The 27,497-nt window shown below is 44.3% G+C and overlaps 1 protein-coding gene across 1 annotated transcript in view; it reads right to left on the bottom strand.

Annotated features, from left to right (window-relative positions):
- Elovl5 (ELOVL fatty acid elongase 5) overlaps nt 1-27,198 on the bottom strand; it is a 64,825-nt gene extending 37,627 nt beyond the window's left edge. The window contains exon 1 of the mRNA XM_027411107.2: nt 27,046-27,198. The gene's annotated coding sequence lies outside the window, so the exon portion shown is untranslated. The remainder of the gene's footprint in view (nt 1-27,045) is intronic.
- Nucleotides 27,199-27,497: the final 299 nt, after the last annotated feature.

Genomic DNA, 27,497 nt, shown 5'->3' with positions numbered 1-27,497 from the left:
GATGGGGAGCTAGCTTCCATCAGCCTTGGTTTTGCTTCACTTCGGGGAGCCCGGCATTGCACACAGGCTACTTTTTCAAGAGTAAGGAAGTTATGGAACAAGTAAAGACTCCCAGAATAAAATGCCATCTTTGAGATTCAGAGACACATTGTGACCTGAACTACTTCAGTCATAAAGACAAATGCAAAAATCTCATCTTACAGGACTGTAGTTGGGCAACCTGGCATAAATCAACAGCTCCAGGGCTGTGTATAACAGTAAGTGCAAGCTAGAAGAAGTTTCCTTGTCACTTCCTCCCTAAGTAGGACCCCTTTTCCTCTCTTCAGCCTCTCCCTCTACTGCAGATTGAATGTAGGGTCTCACACACACAGTAAGAGAGTGTCTCAGCGCCTCCCCCCCTTTTAAAACAAACTCCGAAGTTTTAGATTGTCATATCCTGGGTGCTTCTGATAATAAAACATAAAAGTTCATTACAGTATAAAAAATTAATTTTTTTCTATTGTCTGGCTAATTTCTTATCAACTCCACTGAAAATGACAAGGATAAAGTATCTAAAGTATCTATTTTATCTTGCATGGTGCCACACACCTTTAATCCCAACACCCAGGGGAAGTGGAGGCAGGTGGTGAGTTCCAAGCCAACCACAGGCTACATAGAGACCTTGCCTCAAAAAAAAGAGAGAGAGAGGAGGAGGAGGATGGGGGAAAAAGGGAGGGAGGGAGGAGAAAGAAAAGACTGATTTTACATGTGGAAGAGCTCCTGCCCGTCACTATGTGACCCCACTTCCTGCTGCCACCTGTTCTGGCTCTGGCGGAGGAGCTATTCAATTGGCTCAGCCTCTGCTGGGGATTGAGAAGGCTTCTGAAGTCTCCTCTGGAAACTCCACCTAGATCCAGTCTCTTACAGGCACTACATTACTTTCTCCACCAGGTGAGAACAGTTCTCAGGTCTTGGCAAGTGTGAAGGCAGAAAGCTGACATTAAGTCACACGATCACATCTGAGTGGAACTACTAAAGTTCTCAATCACAGCAATATGAGCCAATTGAATAGCATCGACATTCAAATTCTGAGTTACTTTATTGTAACAAAACAAGGGAAAGCCAGTGATGACATTAACATGAAGCTCATCAAGGTTTAATGAACATATCCCCACAGGAAAATTAAGGAGACTTTAGGAAAGGCTTTAGAGAAGCCAACTGGGTAAATTTTAATAAAAGAAACTGTTGAATGTTCCTAAAACATGCCTTTCCCAGGCATCGGCTTTCTTCTCGAGTACAACACGGGGTGGTGACCAAGAGTGCACTTCTCTCCTTGAAGCTCAGAGAGCAAGCTGCTGTCCAAATGGGACTCATCTTTATCAAAAACATCAGCACAAATTCACAAAGCCAAACACAAGATGGACGGACAGACACACATACACTGAAAGGTAAGATCGGCAACCTGGCAGGTGACAAAGAAAATGATACGTAGTAAATATCTTAGTTGATTTGGAAAAGCTATCGTACATTTCCTTGTGCAAGAAAAGCTGAAAAGTCAGAACTGTTAATCAGTAGCCTGTCTAAAATGGCTTGTCATTTCCTCCAGTGATTTCTGTCATCACATGAGCAGCTGGAAAAGGGCTACAGACATCCTAGGCTGGTGTAACAAATACTCAAGACTAAAGCGCTCATTAAATCATTTCTTTCTCATGCTTGTGGAGGCTACAATGTCCAGACGTTTTTGTGTTTCTTTTTTGTTGTTGTTTTGGTTTAAGGCAGGGTTCTCACTATGTAACTATGGCTGGCCTGGAGCTCACTATGTAGGCCAAGCTGTCCTTGAACTCACAGAGATCTGTCTGCCTCTGCCTCCTGAGTGCTGGGGTTAAACCACACCTAGTTCTTTTTTCTTTATTTTTGATTATGTATATGCTTACGTGTGGGTAAATACAAGAGTATAGTACCCACTGAGGCCAGAGGCTTCAAATCCCTTGGAGCTGGAGTTACAGAGAATTGTGAAAAACACCTGGTGTGGCTTATGGGACTGAAACCTAGGCCTCCTATAAGAGCAACAAGGGCTCTTAACAAGCTGCCCCCCATATTGTTGCTGTTTTTTAATACACACAATCTCCCCTTTATATAAAAGTGTATTACAGACATTCATTTGTTAATCTGGCTTTTGAAAATGCGGACTGTTGTTTTAAAAAAAAAACAGTTTCAAAGGGGGGGGGTATGTGAAGCAACAGTAAATTGGGTCTGGAGACAGGGTCATAAATCCTTTTTTAAAAAGTCAAATGTTTTATGGATTTACAAGACACCCTCTTCTGGTTGTTTCCTAACTGTATACACAGCATTCTGCAGAAGAGAGGCCCTGGTGAGCAACAGCTGAGTGAGTCCAACCCTGTTGATACTATTATCACAGGAACTAAAACCATCTAAAACAGCTTGATTTTTCCAATCCTTGTGCAGTGCGGATGAAAAGTTAGGAAAATATTTTTGACTTGATCACTGAGAAATTTTATACCCATGTCAGGACACACCCTGAAGTATCCTCTACCTGTCACACACAGACTAAGGCTTGGGACACAACAGCTTCAATTTAGTCATCTAACTTCTACCAGGGTCATAATGGCCTCATGGTGACAAGCGGCTCCCTCTGTCTGAGAGCTGTCTCACTGGAGGAAACTGTCTAGCAGGTAGGCAGAAGTTGTTCTGGGCTTACTAGGATGAGGTGGCATCAACTCTGGCCTAGTTTGTCCCAACATCAAACAAATTCTGCATCATTATCAACTATAATGCCTCACTAATGAGTTAAGAAAATTTCATTATGATGCCTGACCGCTCTTCCTTTGGTGACTCTGGCTTCAGGATGGGACCATTAGTAACAGAAACACACCAGTGACAATCTCAGTAGCAGCCACCACTGTGCATTTAGGACTAAAAAGCATACCACGCAAACTGTTCAATTTAATCTTCCCAATAGTCCTTAAAGAGTTATTTTCTGATTTACAGACGTGGAGACTCACACATTAGAAACTACAGAGCCTGTAAACAGATTCAGCTCTGGCTGCTGGGCTCTTAACCGCCACTAAAATTAGAGCAGGTGAAATCTAGTCTGCCAGGAAGACAGGAAAGTGCATCAAACTAGCAACCTGTAGACACCTACGACAAAATAGAGGATCCAAGTTGTAAAGTTTGTGAAGAGAACTTTATGTACAGTGCAACCTAATATTGAGACAATGGTTCTACAAGATGTCAGATAATGGGCCGTCCGTGACAAGCTCAGTGGCACACACACTCCCCTTCACTTCACGGCTTCCTTTCTAATTAAGCATCAGATTGACTTGGTACCTTGGAGGCAGCGGGAGTTAAGACCTATCAATTCTTGAGGGGTAGGCCTGCTTCAAAATGGTGGGTAATGTTGTGCAGAAATGTGACTTTAGTGAGTCTTTGCCTCCGAGTCCCAAGGAAGTTCTCACTTGTCTTGGAGGATACCCTATGACATAGGGTGTCCACCCTGTTCAGCATGCAGGACTGTGAACCAAGATGAGTCACAAGTCTCTCCCATATTCCATTAATATACTTTATAAAGGGGCTGGAGAGATGGCTCAGTGGTTGATGGCACTAGCTGCTCTTGGAGAGGACTTGGGTCCCATTCCCCATTCCCAGAACCCACATGGTGGCTCACAACCATCCTTAACTACAGTGCCTCTTCTGGCTTTTATGGGTACTGTGTACATGTGGTGCACAGATATACATGCAGGCAAAACACCCACACACACAAAACAAAAATAAAGTGTGGTAGTAAGCACATAAGATTTGATTATAAAACTAAGGAAACTAATTATATATCTATATAATTAAAATGCACATCTAAAACATATTAAATGCTTAATGGCAATAAAAAAAGGCCTATGACAAGGAGTTAGAGATAATTAGCCCTAGATTAAGACAAAAAATAGAGGAAGAGGTTACAGTAAGTTTTAAAAACTTTTTCAAAAACACACTTCTGTATTTATTTGGCATTGTGTGTGCACACATCAATTAGTTATTGACTTCCACTATGTGGGTCCTGGAGAATGAACTTTGGCCATCAGGCTTGAGGCAGGCATCCTCAGCCACTGAGCCATCTCAGACCCCCACTATAAGTTTTTTAAATGTGTGTCTTCATCTCCTAAGCTGGTTGCAAATAAGAAGACTTAGCTTGAAGAATGTGCAACCAATAGAGGCCAGTGGAGACAGTGCATACATGAGTCCACCTGGTTCGGCAGTTGGTAATACAGGTTAACTTGAGGCCAAAGACTACTCGGGAAAACTGACAACCCTGGCCCCTATGCATCCTGAAGCTAGATATCCCTCTCTCTTTGAACACAAATTCCTAGCCAGCCCTCTGCTTTGGGGAATGTCTCCACAAAATCCACACCTTTGGCCCCACCCATCCCATCCAGCTTTGCTTTTCTAGTCAGGCTGGATCCTAGCTAGCCATTCCAGGAATAGTCTTGACACCACACCCATGGAGCCTGACTCCCAGGAAAAATAACTAGCAGAACCATACTTCTGCCAAACTCAGTGTCCACATGAATAACACTCTGTCTTCAAACATCACTCTCTACACAACACATTAGATGAGTCACAGAAACACCGTGCACTGTTTGAATGCATCAGCAGGCAAGTCTGCAGACATATGAATAGAGGTGAGTGAGGCGATCAGGGGCAGTGAGCAGAGAGAGAGGAAGAGCCATAACCTCCTTTGGGAAGAAGTTACGTTTTTTGACAAGACAGTGTCTGTGGAACACTGAGGATACACTAAACCCCACTGTACTAAAACTTTAAAACCACTAAACCCCACTGTACTAAAACTTTAAAACCTTTAATTGTTTACTATGTAAATTTCAGTAGATATTTACACATTTAAAAAATTCCTCTCCACTTAGTGTCTATTTTAAGACCTTTTTATTTTCAACAGACATAATAACTACACACTCACAAGTGCAGTGTGACATTCTGCACACATAAAAGACATGTGATGACAGTGTCCTGGTAACCATATGCATCATCTAGGACACTCCACTTCTTCACATTGGGGACACCCAGAATCTCTAGTAGCCACTTTTATATACACATCACTGTTGTCAACCGTGGTTATTCTGTGCTAAAGAACATGACAAGTTATTCCTCCTACCCAAATGCACCTGTGAACATTCTCTCCATGTCCTGGCCTTGATAACCCCACTAGCACCAGCTGCTATGAGATTAACATTTTAGCTTCCTAGTCTAACTGGGAACACACGGCAACTGTCTTTCTGTGCTTGACTTATTCCTCTTCGCATAATGTTCTCAAGTTCTATCCACGTTACAAAGAGGCTAAATGGTATTACACTGTGAGTATACATCTTATTTTCTCTATTCGTTACTCAGCTGATGGACAGTTTGGTTGTTTCCAATTCCTGGCTTTTAAACTCTCAAGATGCATTGCACCAGTGTGCCACTGTTAAGCTGGTTCACAGTCTTTTCATCCCTCTACTTTGGTCTGGATTCTTTCCCTTTCAAGAATTTATTCATATCCCATTTCCCAGGTTACCTTTACTATCTCTCTCCAAAAGCTAGGTTGACCCTGCCCAGCCTTAACAATCACCTGATGTTATGGGAGACCCATATGATTAGCCAATGACATTTGGGGTGACTAGCCTTTTGGGTATGGTTTTCTATGATACGTGACCAGTTAAGAACTTGGGCAGGGGTGGTGTTGAGTGATCTCTCTGGCTTGGACATGGAAAGATTCCTGACGTACCATTCGATGACCTGGTCTGGAGCTTTCTCCATCTTTCCCTGGTGGACAAAGAGGCAACGGCATGGCTTCCTACTATATCTGTGAGCGTGTGTGTTCCCTATTTTAACCCTTAATAAATAAGTCTTCTTCCCAAGCATCCATAAATTTCTCACTATACCTGACACCCAATGTGACCTGACCCTCCCTACCACCAGACCACCAGGGAAGGAAGAGCATCAGGAAGTGAACTCTCACAACCCCCTAAACTGCTGGCCCACAGAAGCAGACTTGCTTTTAATTTCCTGTCTCTCCAGTTCCATTCTCATCAATAAAGCAGACTAGACAGTAAAACATACCTGCTACGGCTCGTCTGGGTGGACAGATGAGTGGACAGGGTGAGCCTTCATGAAACTGAGGTCAGTGGTGAGACAAGGGAATGTCATAGAGAGTTGCTGTTAGGGACAACCAGGCAAACTGAAGAAAACACTTCATGAGGGGTTGTCCCCCAAGTACAGAGAATTCAGGCCCTCAACAACCAAAGCCAGATTTGAAAACAGTGGAAATATTCACGTCAGCACATATGCCCTTGTACAAGGACAACACTTAATTGTTAAATATTCCTTTTTTATTCATCCTTTTTTTCAAAAAGTGGGCAAACCCATCTGACTAGACATTTCTCAAAAAAAAAAAAAAAATGGCTAATTAGTAGGGCGGTGGTGGCGCACGCCTTTAATCCCAGCACTCAGGAGGCAGAGGCAGGTGGATCTCTGTGAGTTCAAGGCCAGCCTGGTCTACCTGAGTGAGTTCCAGGACAGTCAGGGCTGTTTCACAGAGAAACCCTGCCTCAGGGAGGAAGGGAGGGAGGGAGGGAGGGGGAAAGGAAGGAAGGGACAAAGAAAAAAAACTTTGTGTCACCAGGGAAACTGAGAAATCACCCCCTGTTGATCAGAATGGCTATGGTTAAAAAGATAAAAGTAAACTCTAGTGGGGACTAAGCTCTTGGTAGGAATGTAATGTTGTCACTAATAGAAAACAAGAAGTTTCCCAAAAATCTAAACTCAGAACTACCCTATGAGCCATGAAGCCCATTCCTAGGCTTATCTCCAAAGGTAATAAGATAATACCTTTGGCTGGTCACAGAGCATTTACATTGTACATGTAGGATGGCCTAGGCTACATCCTCAGCAACACACACACACAAACACACAGGCACACAGAAGTACAAGACAAGAAACCAGTAAATCCAAAAGGTATATGCACACACATGCTTACAAGAACACAATCCACAAGAGCTAAGACAGAGAATTAACTAAAATGTACAGATTTCAGTAGACAGATGAATGGATGAAAATAAAATGGTTCACATACACAATGGTTACCATGCCACAAACAAGGAATGAAATCTAGTCATTTGTGACAATATGGGTGAAAATGGGACATATAAACAACAAGAAGACAAATGGTATTTTCACTTGTGGTATTTTAAATGTTCATCCCATAGAAAAAGAAAGTTAGGAAGGTAGAGGGTGGGACATGGGGAATGGATGAACTCCACAGGATGCACTGTTGACATGAGCACAGCCATGTCAAGGAGACCAATGCCTCCCATCACTGGAATAACAAGGTCTTCTGCTGGTCCTCGTATGAATGTTGACAGCGTGTACAGTATCAGCCACAACTTCCTTCTACAAGATGACTGACTACAGTCTGAGACTGCTCCCCTTCAGGGATCCGCTGAGTTTCAGGGCTGCAGATGGTCTCTATCAATATTCATGTCCTACCTGATCCCAACTTTTCTGTATGTGTGTTGTCATTTCTTTATTCCCTACTTGCATTCCCTGATGCTCCCATCAGGTCAACTCCAAAGCCCTTCAGGTAGCAAGCAGCAGGGGGAAGAGTGGACAGAAATAGATTGGATACTAGGTGCCAAAGTACAGTCAGGTGGGGAGAACAGCTTCTAGAGCTAACAGTAAGAGTTTGAAGGTCCTATACCATTTGATTATATTTGTATGAATATATCGAATGCCTTTCTAAATATGTACAATAATTGTTTACTAAAATGTTAGAAAGGAAATAACCAAATACTCTTTGGCTACTCACAAACACACACACACACACACACACACACACATACACACACACACACACACACACACACACACACACACACACACACACACACACACACACACACACACCCCAAAACAGGCTAGACTGGTATAGGGTCCCCGAGGAGGAGTGTTATCCAGCAGTTTCCTTTATATTAAAACATTCCCTCCTACAGGGAAGCTTCTTAAGATAAGAAATAACTCAAATCCACTTCAGGAAGTCACTGAAACTGACAGGATTCACTAGATTCCTCCCTCCTCAAGAGTACAAACCATAATCACTCTCAGGAGCCAAGCTCCAAAGGAAACTTTAAGGCAAGCCCAACCACCTGGAAGAAGTAAAGATCAGCATGCTGCCTGGAAGGGCTCAGACCAGCTGAGCCACCTGAGAAGGACAATCTCCAACCTGCTGAGCTGCCTGCAGGCTGAGTATGCTCCAGTTTCCATCTGTTATGAGCTGGTACCCATGCTGGGGTAAGCTTTGGTGATGCAGCTGTCTCTGAGTCATTTCTGCCCCTTTAAGTAACCACAGTAAAACTCACTGGTTCAGCAAGTTGGACTTTGTTGGTAACTGTACTTTGGTCATAACATCTCCCCAGGAAAAGTCTGTCACATAACAGAGAGGCAGGCAGACCTGTCTCAAAAATAATACAATCATTAAAAGTAAAAGTAAAACTTTATTCAGTTCCTCAGGTACATTAGTCACTTCAAGTCTTGGTGACAGGTAGCTGATGACTACCTACTACTACACTGGACAGTATAAATAAAACCAACAGAAAAGCTAGTAACTAGAAATAGAATGAATAGGATCCAGAGACTACACATTGTAAAATACAAATTCCCTGCAACACAGGGAGTTAAGGGTTAAATAGTTACACAAAACAAGATCAATGGGACATGCTACAGCACTTTTGTATTAAAACAAAGGCATTCTCCAACATCAACAGTGAAAGACACCAAACCTGAATAAAAATGAAATTATGTATTTTTAAAGTGATGTTCAGCCAACTTTTAAGGTCCAAAGATTATAAAGCAAAGATAGTCCATGGGAAGGGATAAATTAAAAAATAAAAAATAAGGCCAGGCATTGGTGGTGCACGCCTTTAATCCCAGCACTTGGGAGGCAGAGGCAGTCAGGAGTGCCAGGATAGGCTCCAAAACTACACAGAGAAACCCTGTCTCAAAAAACCAATAAATAAATAAACAACTTTTACTGCTAAAATGACATTAATCTCTTTCTGGCTTTTAGACATGGTTTCTTTATGTAGCCCTGGCTGGCCTCAAACTCACAGAGATCCACCTACCTCTGCATCCTGAGTGCTGGGATTAAAAAGTACACCTCAACACACATACATCATGACTTCAATCTTATTTGCTCCTTTCTGATCAGATTTTCCAGCACTTGCCCCAACAACCAGTATTGTGAACAAATTAGCAGTGAATCTTACGCTACCTAAGTAGGGTATTCTACAGACATATTCATGTGATCAAATCCAAAATGGCTGTCCACCCGATGAAGGTTAAATGTGGAGGGGGGATACACACATACCCTGAGGCATACATCAAGAATCTTAAGTGGGGAGAGGGGATGGAGAAATGGGTCAGTGGTTAAGGGCACCGACTGTTTTTGCAGAGGTTCTGAGTTCAATTTCCAGCAACCACAAGGTGGCTCATAGCCATCTGTAATGGATCTGATTCCTATTGGTGTGCATGAAGACAGGTCACTCATATGCATAAAATAAACAAATATTTTAAAAGTGAGCAAATAAAAAAGCTATTAAAAAAAGAACCTTAAGCAGAGGAAATGAGGGCAATAATAGTTTTTTGTAATAGTTAATAGGGGCAACTGGACTGCATGTTGAGAATCCCTCTACAAAAGATGCAGTCCAGTCGGATAATAAACTGTTTTTGTAATACTCAAAGGTTCCTTCCCCATCTCCCTCTCACCAGAGACTACACATGTGAGATCTGAACCTACTGGATGCAGCAGACTCAGAGGGGCAGAAACATCAAGTTTTCTGGTTTGTACTAATAAAGCACATTTTCCACAAAGAGGTTGTTTATGCTGTCAGGTAACGAGAAAAATATTACCTAAAAATCCAGTTATATGACAGGCTTAACATCAATAGATGTAATCCAAATACAATAAAGCTCTATGAAACTCCGTAGTTCTTTAAAGAATATGTAATGGGGTCTAAAAGTTTATAGTTACTGTAACAGGAGCTATGCAGATTCCTTCCCCCAAAGTTTTATTTCCAAGATACCGAAAATTTACTTTCTAAACTTAAAATATTCACACATACCCCAAAAAAAGAAAGAATGAGGGTTCTTCTAAGGTTTATTTGATTATTTGTGTGTGTGTGGGTCTTTGTAGGCACAGGGGGGAAGGGGTCTGTGTGTGCCTACAGAAGCCAGAAGAGGGCTCTGGATCCCCTGCAGCTGAACTCAGAGGCTGTTGTGAGCTGCCTCACCTGACTGCTGGAAACCAAACCCTAGTCCCCTGGAGAAACACCAAGTGATCCCAACTACTCAGCCATTCTTAAGCCCCCAAGAATGATTTTTTGATAACTTGGTTTTCAAAAGGATTACTTTAGTAAATTTATTAACTATTGAAGTCATCAATAATAGAACTTAAACATTACAATTAAAGGTACAATTAAAGAGAACCGCACTCTTGCCAGTTCCCTACTGTCTCAAGTTACACACATGGGATTGAGAAACATTCAATATCATCAACCAAACAACAGCAGGCTGATTTTGACATTGCTGTGTGGGCATAAAAGCTGAAAGTTATTTTTAGTCAAAATATCACCAACTCTTGTGAGTTAGGACATTCTTGGGTGATGATTCCCTGAGCTAAGTCACATTAGCTGTCACTGCAAAGAGAATCCAATGGAGGATGAGGAAGAAAACAGTACAGAGACGCGCATAAAAGAAAATGCTAGAATGCCAGGTGTTGGTGGTGCAAAGCTTTGATCCTAGCACTTGGGAAACAGAGGCAAGATCTCTGATTTTGAGTCCAGCCTGATCATTAGAGAGAGTTCCAGAATAGCCAGGGCTACACAGGGAAATCCTGTCTGGAAAAACCAATAAAGAAAGAAAATGCTACACTAAAACACATTACTTTGTATGCTAACTTAATTTTACAAAGAATGTATTCACTTACTAACTGCTGCATACATGAAGCGCTCACAGTCAAACATATACATGGAGAAGGAAGGGGGAATGTAGGGGGAGGAAGAGAAGGAAGAGATGGGGACAAGGGAGGGAGGGAGAGGGAGAGAGGGGAAGAGAGAAAGGAAGAAGGAAAAACAAACAGAAGTGAAGAAGATGGGGCAAAGTACACAACTGTCCTTTCCAAAGTCAGAATTTGCAAGTGACATTTCATGTCCCCGAGCATGCCTATCGTGGTTTGGCAGTGTCTTCCTTTGCAAGACTGCAGTGTCATGAGAGCAAAACACCGTGCATCCAAGTGCACACACTCCCTGCCGTGCCGGCACAGCACATGCCTTGTGTTATGAGCAAGAGCTCAGGACGTTTACCAACAGAGCACAGCCACAAAGCAGACATCTGCGAGTTTCTCAACACAAGATGTTTTCTCTTTGCTTTCTTAGCTTGGAAAATATTACAGCGATGCCTATTAGCCAGGTACATTATCATAGTAAGGGAAAACAATGATTTTGAAAAGTCTCGACTGTTCACAGGAACAATACTAGCAGTGAAGGGCAGGCCCTCTCCGCATCCTAGCTCAGCCTGGCTATGCTTGCAGCATGTCTTGGGGGGATCTGTCTCATGGGGATACTGATTACTGTAAATGACAGCCCACTGTCTGCAACATAGAAATCTTATTTAAGTAAGCCAAAAGGCAAAGAGAGAGCAGAAAGTTTGGCTTGACGCCTGAAAATGAACTTGCTCTCATTTCAATCCTATTTCCCTCTCTGGAGAATGCAACAGAAGTAAAGATGATTGTAATTAAAGTGATTTTCATGTGTGGCATATGCAACTACTTTATTAAGAACATCTCCAGATAGATAGAAAGGCAATGTGGTGCCAGAGAAAATAAGCTCTAATGCCAAAATGCTCTAAAGTTGCTCTAAAACAGTTTCCTCCCCCATTTCTTGGGGAACACTGAAGCTTTAATCACCACATCAACTCAATTATGAAAAACAAAGGGATTTAGACACCAAGAATGTAAAAGCAGATGTGGAAATGTTGTAACAAGTAGCATCCATTTCCTTCTTGCACAAGTCATCAAGCTGTGCGAGTTCTTTCCTCCACGATTCCACTGCTAAGGTTCAATAACATGGAGCCCAGAGGGCAGAGTCTGGGACCTTGAGCTATTCCGAGAGAGAACAACCAAAGCCAGGGTGGCTTCTGGGAAAACCCTGCATGCTCACTGAACACGAGCAGCAAAGAGCCATAGAACTCCCACTTTTATTTTAACTTACTAATTAAGTTACATTTACTTACTTTCTTATTTAAAAATAGGGGTACTGCCATCAGAAGTGAGGCCAAGATGCAGATGTGGCCTAGTCTCTAAGCAACACAGGCTTTTCTCTCAGACCTCCAGTGGCTTTGGCTGGCCCACTACAGCAGCTGCATTTGCAGGCTCAAGATGTCTATCAGCAGGAAGGGCTGCAGGACCAGGGTCTTCCGAGGCCGGATTGAGTACAAAGGCAGGCAGACCAGCTACCTCTGCCAGACTTGGGTCAGTTGCCCCAGAGCACAGGCTGAGTCCTTTAAGGAGCTGGGGAGGGCCAGGATGAAGGGCCAAGTGCATGTCCAGGAATCATAGGTGAGAATTGCAACTGACCCAGGAGAAGTGAAGACACATGCAAAAAGCACCTGAAAGAGAGGAGTCGGCTCCTTCCACCAGCAAGGACACATTTTTAAGATCATTTGAGAGGGATGAGCAAGAACCTTCACTGGGGGGTGGGGGTGAAGGTCAGGCCAGCCTTTAAATGTAGGCATTAGATTTCACAGGCTACAGTCAAATCCATGCAGCCTGCAAAGCCACTGACTAAAAGGCTCAGAACATCTGTAATTTGGTCTGTCTACAGACAGTATGTTCACCACAAATGGTAAGCTGTAATCTTATTTTTTTCGAGTGCTTTCTGGTCACAGTGAAGGGAACAGGCAATTTCTCCCTGGTCAGAGATAGGGCAGGATTTAGAGCATTCTCAACCTGTGGGTCATGACCCCTTTGGGGAATGCATATCAGATATACATGAGTCATAACAGTAGGAAAATCACAGCTACAAAGTAACAATGAGATAATTTAATGGGTGGGGGGGTCACCACAACATGAGGAACTGTGTATTAAAGGGTTGAAGCATTAGGAAGGTTGAGAACCACGGATGTAGATGCTAGTGAGGATGCATCTGGCTTGTGAGGCAAAAGAAAGAAGTAGTATTTTGAGATCAGAGGTCTGCTGTCATGGGGTGGGGGCAGCTCTGCTCTTGTGGAGCCTGATTTCTGTATGTGTTTAACTAACTCAAGATTATGGTATGTTTGGCTGAGGATGGGGAGTCAAGCAAAACAACACTTTGGAGACACTTAGGAGACTGGGGTGTGGGGTGCCCCCTGGAAAAGGTGACATCCTAAAATGAGAGCTTAGGGAAATTGGACAGCTAGCAGACAGAGGGAAGACAGGGTGTTTCAGGCATAGGTTAAAGGCATAACCAACAGAGACCAGGAAGTAAGAGTCCAGGCTGACTCAAAAATCTAAGAGGAACAATTGTAATGAGCGAGACTCGGGCCAGGCATTACTGTGCATACCTTTGACCTCAGCAGTTGGGATATACAGACAAGGAGAGCTCTGTGAATTCAAGGCCAGTCTGGTCTAGAATTCCAGGAAAGCCACCAGCGCTACACAGTGAGACCTTGAAGGGAGGGAGGGGGAGAAACAGAAGGAAGGAGGGAGGAAAGGAGGAACAGAGTTAAGGAGGGAAGGCGGGTAGGAGACATCCCCCATCCCTGCCATGGGGCAGGAAAGCCAGGCCCTTGAGGTAGATGAGCCAGTGTACACATTCTCCTAGAGATAACAATGGGCTCAAGACTGGAAAAATGGGTGTGGAACCCAAGTGGCAGAACCCAAGTGGCAGAACTGAACAAAGACAGGACCTCATCCAGGGCACAGATCTTCAGTCAAAGCATGTTCTGGCCTTCACGATTCATGGGCAATGCAGAGCGGGACAGAAGAGGTGAAGCTACTGAACACTCAGCAAAGCCAAGCCCGAGGCCCCTGCTTCTCCTCCCTAGTGTGAACAATGGCTGGAGCTGCTGCAGGAGGCAGACAACACACAGTTTTCTATGAGTCAGGAGGGCACTGCTGTCCCATGACCAGGCTTGATAAAGTCTGAAAGCAGTCATCTTTGAGATCTGACAAAGATTTCAGCACTCTGGGCTCTATACTATTCTCAGGGAATAAATAAAACTTTCAAAAATATCTATTTAAAAAAAAAGGAGGGCTATACTGTAAATTACAACAAACATAATTTAGACTAAACAACTAGTAAGGAGGGGTGGTTATCGAATATACAATCATCTATCACAACAAGCATTCACTCCTTCTATAACTGTTTACTGTGGAATTGTATGTCTCAAAACAATGGCAACCGCCCCACACATCTCATGTTAGCCACGCTGAGTGACCGACTTAAGTTTTTGCTATGACCCACCTTCTTAAACTAGAGGTCACATACTGAATACTGGAGTCATGAAAAAGTTGGTATCAGTAAAAGGCTTCTGAATACATGATGACCAACAGTTAATTCCAATTCAATGTGTAATGAGTCCAAGGTGCTTCTGTCCAACCCCCTGCCCCTTGCTCTATGACCCTTCCCTGCAGCCTTGGTTCTGAACACACATGCTGAAGGCTGCACAGCCCACACCATCATGACTGACAACCTCAACCAATGACTGACTACAAACTACGTTTCTGCTGCACAGTCCTCTGCTCTTACAGAAACGAATAATTTACTTATGAAAAAACAAAGACGTTTAATATTTTCCCACTATCATTCCTCAGCATGTAAATACTAGTGCATCTTTGGAGTCTATGGCTTTAATACATTCAATTTTTAAAACTGTTGTTGAAGCTGCTGACATGGATTTCATTAAAACCATAACCAAAAATTGCTGAAATGAATTGTGGCTTGGGATTAGGACAGATTTCCAACATTTTCCAAAGTGGTCCTCAATTAACTTCTGCCATTTTGTACTATGTATTTATGCAAAGCCCAGGATTCTCAGGATGGATGATGATACAATGAAATCAGTCAACTCTGAAAAACGTTGAAGTTGCCCTACAGCTAGTGCTGTCAGATCCTGGTTTTCAAGAATGACTCTCCCTGGAGGGACCCAGTATCACTACAGCATAGAATTAAGGGCACACTCTCACATGCTGCTCTCCACAGTAGGCCCTCTACAGAGTAGACAGACCCTCCACGTAATAGGCCATCTACAGAGCAGACCCTCACAGTAGGTGCTCCACACAGTAGGCCCTCACCACTATTCTCTCCAAGTTATTCTGAGCTCTTAAGATTCAGATGAAAAGACACCCACCTCCTACATCTATCTAAGTCTCCATGCCAGAAATGAAATATGCTTCTTTAAAATCCCACAAAAGCTGCAAGTGGTAGATTCATATAAATCCTAGGCTGAGGCAGGAGGATTCTAGGAGTTCCAGGCCAGCCTGGACTACATAGAGACCCAATTTCAAAAACACCAAGTAGGGGCCAGAGAATAGCTCAGTGGGTGACAGCCTGAGATCCATAAGCCCTCTCCCCTGACCTCCTCACATTTTTATTTTATTTTAAACAAACCAGCCTAGGACCCTGCTCTAGCAGCTAGGATCACTTCTGGACCACTGCGATTAACACAGCCCTCACCCCTCATTGGGGAAGTCTCTTTTTGTAACGAATGGAGATTAAATACAGAGAACCAGACTGATCAAAGTAGAGAATAAGTCCTCAACAGAACATCTAAATCACCTCTCCCTCAAAGAACATCACAGGTGAGGAAATGCAACCATCCTAAGAGTCAGAGTTGGAAGGCTATAAAACAGTATCTTCTGGACATAAGGCCATGAACCCACACAACTGTGGCTGCCTGAATGAGATCAAGCCAGTCAACATTCCAGGGTGAGTGGTGGGAGACCATGAAGCCCCAACTCCAAGCTGAGATACTGTAGTTGATGGCTGCCAGGAAGGGAGGAAGGTCAGTTCTTTATCTCGTGGGCACTAAGTGCACTCAGGGATGTAGTGAGGCTGGCCTGGGAAGAGGTGGAGGTATGATCAAAGATAGAAATTAATACAACAAAAATACCAGTGTCCACATAAAAGAGGCTTAGAGAAACAGTGTTCCTTATTGCTCTATTTTAATTTCTATGAAAACTCAGGCTTCCAGCCCAGGTAAACTACAACAGACCAGACATTTCTAAATTCTTCCCTAATCCCTAAATTCTATAGATTTTTAAGACTTTATTTACGTCCACCGAAGCTACTGGCTCCCTGAAGCTATCGTCTTTACTGTATTTACGCAATCCCCCTCAAATGCGCGGTCCCACCATCATGTTTGCTCAAACCAAGTTGAAATCTCGTAGGAAAATATTCGGATTCCTCAGGGTGACCCCAGAGCCCACAGGACAGTTTCCTGCTCCATGGTTGTTTCTCCTGACTCTCACATGCCTCTCCATCCCCAAAGAGCATGCCCATTTCCTCTTTCCATCAGCCCGATTCCTGCATCATCCTGGCTTTCCAATCTGATGAAAGTACCCTTGACTGTCCCCTGACTGTCTACACCACCCTACCCTGTCCTCACCATTATGTTAATTCTGCCAGTGTCCTCCATCAGACTCGGACTGATCTAGATAGAATTCACTACACAGACCAGGCTGGCCTCAAACTCGAGATCCACCTGCCCTTGCCTCCCAGTGCTGGGATTAGAAATGTGCACTACCATACCCAGCTAGGACCCATGTTCCTCAGATGGTAGAACCATGCTATAATGAGTGAATGTGCATGATCAATTGGGTAGCCTTGTGGCTACTTAACCCAACTCTGTCCACCTTTAACCTGGGCATGGTGCTAACCAAAATAAGATTAAAAAGAGTGTCAAGTCCACTATTATTTTAATGATAGATACTTTCAGTACTTAGATACTGGTGTTGACTTTATTCCTCCTTTGGGAATAGTGCCACCAGACTGTTCTATTGCAGGTACATTCCACCTTGAAGCATACAATGTGATATGCAAATAAACAACACCTTTAAAATAGCACTCATCACCCCTGGTCCTAGGCAGGTGAGATGAATGTCTAGTGATTAGTTTGGTCTGAGAGCTGCTGCTGTTCTACCTCTTGGCCTGGAGATAGGCCCCAGTCCTCTGATCAGGTGGGCTCCTCTACTGTCAAGTATCATGTAGCTCAGGGTTCTCAGGGATCTCACCAGCATCACACAGCCACGTGCAGTCTCGAGCACACATCTGAAGGACACTTGGGAGAAATGTTTATTATGCAAATATTTGCTGGATATCTACACTACACCCAGAAAGCACACAGGTTCTGAAAACAGAGAGAGAGAGAGAGAGAGAGAGAGAGAGAGAGAGAGAGAGAGAGAGAGAGAGAGAGTCTTGCCAGGCAGATTCTGAGCAACTGTGAGAAGAAAACTACTGGCCATTCTCATTTTAAGAGAAAACTGAGCCAACACACAGAGGTTAAAATGTTGGGCCAAACAGCCAAGAAGAGGTCAGAACACACAATTTAGCCAGAAGAAACAAAAGAGGTAAGGTTTTTGTGCTATGGAAAACAAGGCTTTTCTGCTATCATTTTGCTTTCTTTGCCTTAAAAGTAGTGGGAATGGACACAGACATTAATGAGGAAACTATCCAAATAAAACATGAAGCAGAGAAAGGAGCAAGTGAACATAAAAAGTCATAAGTGTCCAGATTAAAAGGTACATGCAGGCCACAGGGTCGGAGGATGGGCCTGGGGAGGCCTTTGGGCCAGACTAAAATGATCCTAATGACATGTCAGAAAGCCACTTTGGCAAACAATACAAGGGGGACAGAAAGGAGGCAGAGAAACTGCAGGCATCTAAGAACTAAATGTGCTGAGAAAGCCAAGCAGCCGACAGGACAGGGCAGGGCAGGACTGAGTGGACCATACCCGGGGACTGATAGCCATAGGTGAAGTGAGGGTGGCTGATGGAAGGCTTGCTTCTAGTTTCATGGCTTAGGCAAATCAGTACAGACTGATAGTGCTACCACACTGTACAAGAGCAGAATTTGTGAGGACAGCCACCTAGACTTAGAGAAGTTAGGAGTCTGGAGTGCAGGAGAAAGAGGTGGACTAGAAATTCGACAGCTGAGAGGATCATTCAGTGAGGGAACAGAAGCATTGATACCCACCAACAGATCAGCTGTGGGAGTATCTACAAATGTTTACCTTTAAATTACATCAGCCCAATTTCTCAAAGCCTCGGAAAGTTCAACTTCTGTTCTACAGCTCCATGAAAAGCAAGTATGTGGGTTAGGGCACAGTGGTACACCCATACCTGAAATTTCAACACCTGGGAAGTGGAAGCAGGATAAAAGAGCCTGCCACCAAGTGGAGTCACGTGAGTTCCAGGCTACCTTGGGCCATGGATGAGACTCTCAAAAAACAGGACACAAGAGCAGCTACCTTGCATATGTGACTTAGGTCCTGGATTCAATTCTAGTGCCACCAAAAGGCGGGTGTGTGTGTGTGGGGGGGGGGCTTGGTGTTCTCCAGTCACAGCCAACCTCCTTTGGGATCACTAAGCCCACTCCAAACTACTACTACTTGATTTGAAAATGAAGCCACTACAGTATCCACTATACTTCTAGGGACATGAAGGTCCTGATATAGCTAAAGAGCAACTATGTTCTTGTAAGAAGAGCACTCCAACAGAAGACAACAGCCAAGACAGTCAACTGACATCAAGATAACTCCACTTGTCTCCTTTCAGCAGCTGCCTTAGTGGCTGGGCTCAGACTGGGCTCCTCCTCAGTCACACTTGAACCTGCTAAACCAACAGGCTACAATTGCAAATAGCTGGGAGACCAATTTTCAAGAGGCTTCTAAGCAATATTTTCTTCTCCGGGTAGCTACTTAAAATTCCTATCTGATTGCAGTCTCATGGCTGATGTGATTACGTTGAATATTCAAAATAAATTATAATGTCCTCCAAGCTAATTCGTACAAAGCACACAAAGGCTGTACTGCAGTCCAAGTTAAAATTAAGAGAGGAGGGCTGGACCAGAGTTCTACAACCCCTCCACAGCGAATGACTTAAAAGGTTTCCATTTGAGCCTGTGCAACCTAAGGCATGTAATATGAAAACATACTGCCTTGTTAAAACCCAGCTAAACATCTATCTCATAACTATTATTATAATAAAGTGTGGGGGTGAATGAAGTACAACCGAAATGTACAGAATACCTTTCAAAGCATGCTGCAATGTGGTACTTAAAAAAAAAGAAAGAAAGAAAGAAAAAAAGAAAAGAAAAGCAAACACGGACATAATAGTATTCATGTATTCATCTCTTCTGCAGAATGTGGCCAAGGTCACAATGGTTTTATTACCAGATCCCTTGCTAATATATAAGCCATCATATGACCTGTGATTTTATTTTCAGAACCATGGTACTTTCAAGTCATCACAGTCCTATCAAACTTAGTGCCTCAATACTCACCTGGAGGAAGACTTGGCTGAGAAGATGGAGGGATCCCAAGAAAACTGAGGGGGAAAAGGGTGCTGAGGCTGAAACACCGGCTCAGCACAGCAGTCTAATGGTGCCGGTAGCAGAATGACCTAGTGTTCTCAAAGCGCTCATGGCTTACATGTCCACTCCTAGGGCACTGAGAGGATGCTCCCTGGGGACTCTGGGTGCCTTTCCTACCCAGTGCAGCACACACCTCTCAGGCATTACACCTTGTATAATGGAGCAAGGCCACATCAGGACATCAACGCTGGATTCCCTAGGCCAGACAACAGGAGACTAGGCTTCTCAACACAGGTTTCTTACACCAGTGAGCCCTGTGTCTGCACTCCTTTTGTTTTCTTTTTCTTTCCCCCTGAGTACTGAGACAGAACTAGGGCCTTGAGTACACGGAAGCACATGCTCTACCACTGAGGCGCTGCCCCGTGCCGCACTCTGATTACACAAACGAGGAGCCTTCAGATCAGAATATCTAAAAAAGGAACAAGAAATGAAAGGCCACCCTCTTTAGCCCTGACCACAAGTGCTGTTATTCCCTGTCCACTTCTAAAGCTTTGCTTAGTTACTGTCAACAAGAGCTTTATGCTGTCACCAACCTGCCGGAATGTGATGGCTATGACCTCAGCTTGCCTTCTGAAGCAGAGCTGCCCATCCAAGTGACTGGGTCTTAGAGGCCAGAGCACTGCTCAAAGACCTTGAAGACTGCAGCACCCTTGCAGGCTTGAGACCTGGCTCAACGAACCCTGGAGCTTTAAAGAGCCAAGGAACATTCCTGAACCTTATTTCTCTTCTGTGGAACTCAGGTTCTTACCTTACAAGGTTCAGTGAGCTGAAAATGACTTCATTTATACTGAGCTTATGGTAAAAACCAACTCCATTTAGCACAAACCAAACGGGGTATTCCCTTGCTAAGCTATGGCACAATTTATTCCGCTACAGGACATCTGCCCTACTGGCTCTTCTAATCTGTTGCTATTATAAACTATTATAAACAATGCTCCAAGCATCCTTTACTGCACTAACCAGCCAATATCCTACATAATTCTGATGCTTCCAACTCCATTCAAAGTGGATGCAGTTATTATCCAAGCTCTCTACACAAACTGGGATCATAACTTACCTGCCACAGGCCACACTTTGATAAGTGTAGAACCCTACATAGGTGTGTGGCTGCTAACTTGGAAGTCACTGTTGGCTGTTTTCTTTTTCTTTTTTTTTTTTTTTTTTTTTTTTTTTTTTGGAGACAGGTTTTCTCTGTGGCTTTGGAGACTGTCCTGGAACTAGCTCTTATAGACCAGGCTGGTCTCGAACTCACAGAGATCCACCTGCCTCTGCCTCCCGAGTGCGCCACCAACGCCCGACCGACTGTTGGCTGTTTTTTTACTCCTTTCTCTGCTCTTTGGCGGCCTGCCACCCAGCTCCCAAATAAATATACGATTATTCTTTCTTATGAATGCCCAGCCTTAGCTTGGATCATTTCTAGCCAGCTTTTCTTAAATTATCCCATCTACCATTTGCCTGGGCTTTTATCTTTCTCTATTCAATATACCTTTCTTGACTTCTTACTCTGTGGCTTGCTGGGTAGCTGGGTGGCTGGCTCCTGGATACCTCCTTTTTCTTGCTCCTCATTGCTTTCTCTCTTCTTCTTCTATTTATTCTCTCTGCCTGCCAGCCCCACCTATCCTTTCTTCTGTCTTGCTATTGGTCCTTCAGCTCTTTACTAGAACAATCAGGTGTTTTAGACAGACAATGCAACATAGAAGAGTGCAACACATCTTTGCATCATTAAACAAATGTTCCACAACATAAACAAATGTAACACACCTTAAAGTAACATTTCACAACAGCCGCTAACGCAAATGCTTCCTACAGCTTCCTTCTTAGGTGTATACAAGATACACCACTGATCATATAATATTGATATTCCTAAGTTTGGTCAGAAGCAAGTGCTAATTTTCAATTGTGCAAATCAACTAACCAAGAGCTGCCTGAGGTGTCAGCAACCTCTGTAAATATTAATTTGCTTCTTCTCCAAAGAAGCAGGTGTGCCTTGAACACTAGCCCTGGGGACATAACATATTGCTGAAATCCCAGAGAAACAAATGAGTAATTATTGAATTTGGTACCCAGAGAATATTCTTTAAGGAAGGAGAATTCATAACAATCACTTTGTCACAGCATTTACTGTACCAAGACAAAGAGGGAACAGCACTCTTGCCTCCCTGGCCAATTCCTCAGTATGGTTCCAATGAAGCCTGTTCAAAATGGCTTCCTAAAGTTAGTAACAAGAAGTGTTAACCAGGGGAAAAGGAAAGGGCAATGGTGTAACCAACCAGAAGAAACCATAACTAGCATGTGTGGGGACTTCTAGCCTCATATGGCATCTAAGAATATACTAAAAATCACAAGTATGTTTCTAGAAAAATGGCTATTCTAGTTAGAAAAAGCAAGACAGAATCAACACTGAAAATCTCCAAACAAAAAAAAAAACAAGCTATGTCCTGAACCTCAAACAATGTGAGATGTTAAACCAAACGCATTAAGTCTAACTCTCAATAAGGAGTACTAGGGTGTGTATCCCTTAGTTCCTGAAATAATTACAACTGAACTTCAAACACAAGAAGGGAAGGAAAGGACAGGAAAGACAGGACTTTAGTCTTTTTTTTTTTTTTTTTTTTTTTTTTTTTTTTTTTTTTTTTGTGCCCCTGTGGGCTTGTGGAAGCCAGACAACATCATTATACCATTTTCCTCAGGTGCCCTCCTTTAGGGGTAGGGGCACAACAGGGTCTCTCATTGGTCTATAACTTTCCAAGTCATCAAGGCTGTATGGTCAGGGTGCCCCAGGGACCAGCCAACCAATGTCTCCCCAATGCTATGAGTAAATAGCCCTGCCCCTACTCCAATGCCCAGCTACAGGTGCTGAGTATCCAACTCGGGTCCTCAGGCTTGCAAGGGGAAGCCAGCTCCCTAACCAGGAGTCTAAACCTCTAAAAACTCACCAAGTAGGACCGTTTTAAACCCAGGGATCACACAATATTTAATGTAGATGACTACAAGTCAAGTAAAAATGTTCCCATGGGAAAAACATGCCAAAAGTTAGGTGATGTAACATTTATGGTTGAGATCAGGGACTGGCAGATAGGGTCCTATCACACAAACGCAACATATGATCAGATGTGTTTCCTTAACTATTTGCTTCACTAGGCTGAACCATCTCCTAGAGTAATGCTTCAAGCTCCAGAAGACAAAGCAGCAGTTTGCTTCCACGAGTGCAATTTACCACCAGTTGTAATGCCTTTCTAAGACCTCACAGATCCAATCTTCATTCTCCATCCACTGCCAAACAGAAACAAAGGGTTTATTCTTGGCAAAAAGGAAACTAAGAAACGTTTGTTCCTTTCGTTTTTAAAGGAAGAGACAGAGACCAAGGCCCACAGCCAATTTCTCATGTTTGGTGGCATGTGAAGATAAGGAACCATGCAGTCATTTCTACACACCCATGCTGAAACACATGCGCCTTTTCACAGTAACACTGTTAGCATGTGTATGCATCCCAAGCCTGTGTTTTTTTTTAGTCTGTCACATGCACCATTATGTGAGGTAAGGCAAACTGTTACCTCTCCACATCCCGAGCCTCCATCCTAGTGAATCCACTCTATACATGCTGACAAGATTCCTATTTCTGAAGCACAGCACTCAATGTACTCTTTCTAGTTTAAAAACAAACAAACCAAAAAACCACCTTGAAGCATTCTGTTACCAACCATCTCAGGAGAGAAATCAGGATTCGGCATCAGAAACATCTAGGCTGCATGAGTTGGGACCTCGGACAAGTATCTAAACCAAGCACCTTATTTTTTTTTTTTCTTTTTAACTTATGTGCATGGGTGTCTTGCCTACATGAGGGTGTCAGGTCCCTGGGAACTGGAGTTACATCCAGTTGTGAGCTGCCATGTGGGTGCTGGGACTTGAACCCAGGTCCTGCAAAAGAACAGCCAGTGCTCATAACCACTGAGCCATTTCTCCAGCTCTGAGCATCTTATTATTAAGTGAGAACGCTCTGGTATGAATTAATAAGGCCTGAGGTTCATTCTCAGGACGTGATCTAGCTGTCTGACACAACAATCCAGTAACTAAGTTATTTGTCATTATAGCAAAGCCAGACTAATGTTGTATTTGTGCTGTCTCTACCACCTTCAGTCACCTGCACTTCCTTCTTGCCCAATGATTCCACACTTGTTCACTCTCCAAACTTTCTCTGACTTATTTTCGACATGCTGGTATTAATGCAAGTCCTCCCTGAAGGTACAGCAGCCAGTTAGGTAAGGCAAGAGTCAACCCACTGTTGGGATGAATATCAGGTTATCAGGTTCTTCTCAGTTATTGCTTAAAGCGGCCAAGGCATAAGTCAGACACCTCAAGGGGGGATCCGGACAGTTGCTGGCAGTCATGTTGCAAAATGAGCCCAAGGATAGAAGCTGTATCTCAGAGGACTGTAGTGAAGTAGAGCAAAGGTCTTGCTTTCAAGGCCTTTACAGGAGTGTGAAGTTAAGCTTATCTGAACTGGGTTTTGCTTCCTGCACCAAAAGCATCCTGAGCAATTCAGCATTGCTAGAAACTGCGGTATCTGACAGACAGTCATGCCAGGAAGCACGGAGACACATGTCCCAGAAGTCTACCTCTGACTCCTTTTTGGATATAAAATAAGTGTGAACAAATAGGATCACCATGGAAGCCAAATCCAGAGCTTTGGAATCAGGAACTGCTTCACTCATCTTTGGATCCAAACACCCCATCCACACACACATTTAATACAAACCAGCTAATAATGACAGTCTCCAAGTTAATAAAAGTGAATCGTGGATTGGGGCAATAGGTGGTTGGTAGAATGCTTACCTAGCATGCTGAAGCCCTGGGTTCCGTGCCCAGTCCAACACAAAGCAGATGTGTTAGCCTAAGCTTTCTATCCCAGTACTCAAGAAACAGAGGTAGGAGGACCAGAAGCTGAAGGTCATCCTCAGAAACCGATAAGCTGAGGCCAGCCTGAACTACACGAGACCCTGTCTTAAAACAAACTAATCAAGTGTAGGATAAATAAAGGAAGATGTTTTGGGCAGGTTTGAGCAACAGAAGATTGCTAATCCTCAGTGGTTTAAGGTGGTGCTTTAAGCGCAAGGTTAGCGTTTGAAAAGTGACCAAATAGCACAATTACATAAATAAAATATAACTGCCTAGACAAACAATCCAACAGCAAAGTTGTGGTGAGCAGTGGGAATGCTGCTTGAGATAGAGCTGTGTGACTTTAGAAAAGCCAACACCTGTAGGCTTTAGTTCTAAATTTTTAAACAAACAAAAAGGGTGGGTGTTAAGAATCCCCCAGGAGATCTTGGTATGTGGAAAGAAATACTTAGCAAATTGGTTCTCTCATCATTAGTCCATGAAACAGGGTTGATGGATCAGCTCAGGGGCAGCGTTTGCTGAGCATGTGTGAAATTCTGGGTTCAACTCCCAGCATCAGGAAAGGCAGGGAAAGAGGCAAGGGGGAAGGGCAGACAAGTAAACTGTACCTGAAAGGGAATGTATGCAGGGAAAGACAGACAACTAAGGGGTAATGGTCTATGATCATCATGAGTTGGCAGGCCAAAGTAGAATCAAATATACATACATATATATGTGTATATAGTAAATGGTGGAGAAAAGGGCAACATATATGCTCTACTCTGTCACAGTTCCTGAAAGACAAGCAATTTTGCCTTGATTTGTGTATATACTTCATGTTGGAGATAAAACACAAGGATGAGTACTTCACCTCTTAAGGCAGCACAAGCAGTAATTATGGTTATAGCAGTGGAGGAAGTACTGGGGGAAAAAAGGCTTCTGCAAACAGCAGACATCCAAGGGCTAAGGTCCTGGCCAAGAGAAATACTGTTAATCCCAGAAAAGTAAAAGGAAGCATTTATCAAACCACAATTTAGCAGAGCCCCCAGTTTGGTTCTTTCATTTACAGCCTCTTGAAACCACCTAATAAATTAGCATCATGCAACCCGGTTTACTGTCAAGGAAACTGTGTCAAGCAGTTTGTGTCTGAACTTACTAGATACCTATTTTGAAAAATCCGACAACCACGCTTCCCTTCATTTTTCTTTAAAGTTTGCCCTACATTCTGTGAGTGTGTAACATTCCCCCTTTGTCTTCACTTTGAAACTGAAAGACAAAAAGAAGATGTCAAATGAGATGACACACAGAAAAAGTTTGCGGCAGTGATGTTATAATCAGGAGAAAATCTCAAAAGAAAGAAGCATTTCTTTCAAGGTCGCGGGCAGTACCTGGGCTGATAAGATAAATGGTCCATTTGTGCCCAACCATAAATGGAAATCTAAGGTGTGCGTTCACCTAATGCAAAGCCAGCTGTCTGTAGATTCTGACCCAAATGCTGTGGCCCGAGACTTGAAAGCAACAAAAGTACAAACCAACAGGTTGGAACTGCCAAGCGGCTAGAGGAACAAATTACAAAACCAACAGGCAATACTGGCCCTTCGGTACAACCGTATGAAACACTTCCTGCCACCGGCCCTGACATTAAAAAACAGAAAAGACAGTCGGAGCTGCGGAGAGGCTGCTCGCTCTCCACAGTTTATCAGACACCTCTCGGGTATCCGGCTAATGACTCATGCGTTGTATTCTTTCAAACACCCCCTCCCCTTAAGAAAATTCGACCAATGCATCCTTCAAATTTGCAATCAAGGAGCCTAGAGATAAGCGTAACTCTTATCTTGAGCGGGACGCTACCAAGTTCAAAGGTGCCCGAAGGGCTTCAAGATCATTTAAAAAGAACAACTCTCGCTCTTGGTGTTACAATCTCCGCCCCAAGGACAGGGAAAGAGGAAGCCTTGCTGGCAAGGAAACAATTAAGGGCACTTTTCCTAAAACTCCAAGCAGCACACTCCATGGACCCGCAGACTCCAGGCCGCTGCCTGCAACGCAGAGCCTGGGTCCCCACCCTCGCGGGGCAAGCAGGGCTGCTAAACCCAGGCAGAGTGGTCACGGCTAGCTAGCGTCCCTGGCAGAGGCAAAGGAGGGGAAAGCAAGGAAAGGCTGGCGCGCGGCCCCGACGCCCGGTGCCGCCCGGACCCGCGCGGGCTCCTGCTCGTCAGCCCTGCCTGCCGCCCAGAGAAAGCTCTGCGGAAGATCCTAGCGCGCCGCCATCCCTCCCTGCCATCTCCGCGCCTGTCAGCGCGCCAAAGTGGCTGCCACCCACGAACAGGTGCGACAGCATCCGGGCAGAGCCCCGCTCGGCCCGCGCCCCATGCTCACCCGGCCCCGGTGCCTGCCGTCCCCCACCCCACCCCACCCACCCCGCCTGGCCAGCTCGGACCTCACGGCGCCAGCAGCCCGGCCGCGCCCCGGTGCCACGGCACCCGCCAAGTTCCTAAAGCAAGCGGCTCACCTCTCGGCCTGAGCGGCGGCGGGGAGCACCGGGCGGTAGCAGGACCGCGCGAGCAGGAGGATGTGCAAGCGGGCGCGGGAACAGGAGCGAGCAGCAGCCGCGATGCAAGAGGAAGGCGCCCGGCAGCTTCAACCCCGGCGTGGGCTGACTGTGACGTCACAATGGCGCGGCCAGCCAATCGGGGCCCGGAGGCTGGATCAAGCGCTATGATGTCATGCGGCCTTGGAGCCAATCCTGAAGCGATAGAACTTTCGTGATTGTAAATTCCAGAATCCGATGCGGTGCGCAGCCAAGGCCGGGGTTGGTTCCCCCGTGGTTCACGTGTCTGAGGGCAGTTTTCTGGCTTCTTCCTAATAAGCCTGCGTGGGACGCAGAGTCTGCGCAATAGCCACAGTGAAGTTCTAGATGCCCTGAACTATTTTTAGCATGGGGGGGGGCAGGGTCTGGTGCCG

Source organism: Cricetulus griseus, chromosome 4 (genome assembly GCF_003668045.3).
Source record: "Cricetulus griseus strain 17A/GY chromosome 4, alternate assembly CriGri-PICRH-1.0, whole genome shotgun sequence".
NCBI classification, from domain to species: domain Eukaryota; kingdom Metazoa; phylum Chordata; class Mammalia; order Rodentia; family Cricetidae; genus Cricetulus; species Cricetulus griseus.
Note: the sequence above shows the minus strand (reverse complement) of the source record. Positions and strands in the feature narration are given on the sequence as shown.